The following is a 3,969-nucleotide window of genomic DNA, read 5'->3' as shown; positions in this document are numbered from 1 at the left end:
TCCTGTGGCAGACACTGTGTGTGTTTTTTTTCTTGTGGCAGACAGTGTGTGTGTTTTTTCTTGTGGCAGACAGTGTGTGCGTTTTCTTTCTTGTGGCAGACAGTGTGCCCGGCTCTTGCAGTGGGCGCGCAGCAGTCAATGAGAGTCTATCTGACTCTCATTGGCTGACGATTCACACACACATCGCTGCCGCTCGGCAGAGATGTGTGTGCAGCAGCAGCAGCCAATGAGAGTCTGTCTGACTCTCATTGGCTGCTGATTAACACACACATCACCGCCAGTGCTGGTGGCTATGTGTGTGTTATGCACAGGCTGAGCACGCCTGCCACCCTCCTCCTGGTGCTATTGGGCAAGCGCTCAGGGGGAGGGAAGGGGCTCAGCTGTGCAGCATTGGACCAGCGCTGGAAGCCTAGCGCCGGTCCTGTGTAAATTGTAGCGCTGACCCCCCCCCCCCCCGCGCGGTGCCCGGGGCATGCACCCCGTTCGCCCTGCCCTAGTTACGCCACTGACCTGGGGATGGCCCTGACAATCAGTGAGGAGCGGGGGCCACTGATATATAGAGCGGTCACTAATGGCCCTGGGTGTAACAAAAAGCATTAAGGGACTGGTGCCACTGCCTGCTACAGTCAATGAGAGGGGGGGGGAACAACACATATATAAAGAGGTCACTAATGGGTGTAATAATAAGTATTATAAGGGATGGGTGCCTAATACAATCAGTGAGTGGGGTCACTGATCTAAAATGTGTTAACTGAGTTGTATAATAATGGAAATTGGAGGGATATGCTGCAATCAGGGGCGATTTAAAAGAGGAGGCGGCCCACGTGCAGACTCAGTGCGAGCCCTCTCCTCTCTCCGGTGGTCCCACAGTGCACTGTAAAAATTAACGGAAAATGGTGCCAACAACGTTTTCCCAAGGGCACTTGTACTGCGCATGCACAGGTCACTGGGAAAATGGGCGCCGCCATTTTCCCAAGGGATTTTTGCTGCTCTGCAGCGTCGGCTCGGCCTTGCAAAGCAGAACTATGGAGAGGTAAGTATAAGACTATGGATGCAGGGTGTGTGATGTGGCCCTCTTGGACTTACAGTAGGGCCATGGGTTGCCAAGAGGGGGGGGGGAGCGGGTACAGATTACCCAGGCCCGGGCTTCCTGAGAGGCCCGGCGGGGGCCCTGGTCAGCGTGTGCTGAGCTGCAGTGGGAGACTGCTCGTGGCTGCTGAGCAGCAGCCACAGCAGTCTCCCATGCCTGTGGGGGTGGCGATCACACTGATCGTGCCCCCCCTGGCTTTGCGCCAGGTTGAGGGAGCTCAGAGCGCCCCCGCGCGGCGCTGCAAAACTTTCCCCCCCCCCGGGAAGGGGGCACGGCCACGCCACCTGCAATTAGGCCATGCCCCCTATTACCCGGGCCCGCCACGGCTCTCGGCGGGCCTGAGTAGGGCCCTGTATGCACCCATTATAGATAAGCCCCTGGGTGCAGTCATTGTAGATGGGACAGCAATATAATAGTCACTGAGCGAGGGGTACAGTATAATAATAGTTATTAAGGCGGATGGGGGCCTGGTACAATCAGTGAAGAGGGGACAGTAATATTATACAGTCAGTGAGTGAGGGTGTAATATTGGGCATTAGAGGGTATTGGACATGGTGCAATCAGTGAAGGGGGAAAGTAATATAATAGAGTTTGTGGGGTATATTTACTAAAGTGAGAGTTTTTAGAAGTGGAGAAGTTGCCCATAACAACCAATTAGATTGTAGCTATTATCTTCTAGAGGTGCTAGTTAAATGTTAAGTAGAATCTAATTGGTTGCTATGGGCAACATCTCCATTTCTAAAAACTCTCACTTTAGCAAATATACCCCTGTGAGTGAGGGGTTTAATACAGGGAAGGCATGCAATCGAGCGCGGAACGATAACCTAATGTAGGCGGGCTGCGAGCCCTAACTAAGTAAATTATCAATTCCCATGAAGTCTGGCTCTGATGAGCTATGAATCTTTTAGTGTAGCCTGGCCTATATCTATGAGAAAAACAAATGTAAATCCTTGGTGTTTTATCATTACTATTTTGGAAAGAGCAGACTGAATAGGATAGTTACGGGGCCAGGGCTCTTTAAAGGCGGCTATTTTTACATACATTGGGGGTGTTTCAATTCAGCGTGAATTGAAGAGCGCCTGAAGGGAGGTCCCAGAGCTATTCAATTGACCCCACTGTTTAGTCCGACTAATGATTTCTCCTGGCATCCTCCTGAGGGTGCGAGGAGAATCATACTAAAGTGCCGGCCGTGAGGCTGTTTGTCGGCTTAGCGCGGTGCCAACAGCCTTGTGGCCGTCACTGTAGTCAGAGAATGCTGGTTCTCGCAACTAAACACCCAGGTTAAGTCACGAGAACCGGCATTCTTTGACTTAATAGCTTCCTGTCTGAGTAAACATCGCTGAGAATTGAATAGCTCCGGGAGCCATCTCCCTCGCTATTCAAACCCCGTTGAATTGAATCGCTCCCATTGATTGCACTTTCTATGATATAAGGCGGTAAAAGTTTAAACAAATTATTTTGTATTATATTTGCACTGTTTTTATGTGCCTTTTTAATGTTTGCAATGTCTGTAATGTTTAAAGCTTTTAAAGGTTGTATATATGGAGGAAAAACGATAAGTAATGTAAAGGGCATGAATCAGGAACGAACATATAGTGCTATGGATTGTTTGAGAGAGGGGGGCCCCAAACAGGTAACTCGTCTAGGGCCCCATGAAGTCTAAATCCAGCTCTGATGTTTGCCAAAGCTCAGCCGGCATAGGGACGCCCACTGCTGCTTTCTTATATCCGTCCAACCTCGCTTTTCTGCGTATACATCCGTACCATGGATACACACTGCCCGTCACGCAGCATTCGCAGAAGGTCTGACCTGCCGCACGAACAATTGCAGTGACTAATTTATGCACACCTATGAAAAGACGTTCCAGTGTACAGACACGCCTGCGTTTTTATGACCACTCCCCCGTCACCACCCCCAAATGCTGACAGCCTGTTACTCACTTGCGTTGGATTTCTTTGTGTGTCCATAATCGCAATGTGTTCACTACGCACGTGCAGTGCGGTTTGTAAATAAATGTGCAATGGCAAACAATCGCTCAACTGCATCCGTAATCGCTATTGCGTAGGCTGCTAAATGAGGCCCTTAGTTCTTTGCAAGTAATACATATTTCATTCTCAGCCTCTGCCCCAATGTGCTCAGTGGAGAAACTCACTAAAAAGATAATGTATATATACTATAGTGGTTAATAGTCAAAAATGGTCAACATTTGCATATGATACGGTATCACAGATGACCATCTTCAGCTCATTTTATTGGTGCTATGATAGGAGCTTAAACAATATATTATCATCACTGATTGATATGATAAGATTATAACATTTGTATTATCATACTGGTTGCTATGACAGGATTATAAATTATGTATAATTATCACTATTTGCTATGATAAGATTATAATTTATGCTTTGCTGTTGGTTGCCATGATGCGATTATAAACCATGTATTGTTCATTTGCTAATACCACTTCCTAACTAACTGAATGAGACCATGAACATTTAAATTTTTATAGTTATTAAACAATGCAGTGTATATATATATATATATATATATATATACACACACATTATTAACCCTAGTGTGTATGCATGAGCATGTGATAGGGAATATAGATTGTAGTCTCCACTGGGGCAGGGACTGATGTGAGTGGCCAACTATTCTCTGTAAAGCACTGCGGAATATGTGTGCGCTATATAAATAACTAGTAATAATAATAATGATACTAATATTATTATACAAAAAATACTGCCCTTATCTTACGCCACAAGAGACATTTGCACCTCTAGGAAGATCCTATGTTAGCAGAATCCTAAACAAGTATCACTCCAAAACAACACCTAGGGGGTCAATTTACTAAGGTGAGAGTTTTTAGAATTGGAGAT

The sequence above is a fragment of the Taudactylus pleione genome, unplaced genomic scaffold, assembly GCF_031769625.1.
Source record: "Taudactylus pleione unplaced genomic scaffold, aTauple2 ptg000270l, whole genome shotgun sequence".
In the NCBI taxonomy this organism is placed as follows: Eukaryota; Metazoa; Chordata; class Amphibia; order Anura; family Myobatrachidae; genus Taudactylus; species Taudactylus pleione.
The sequence above is the reverse complement of the archived record's forward strand: the minus strand, read 5'-3'. Positions refer to the sequence as shown.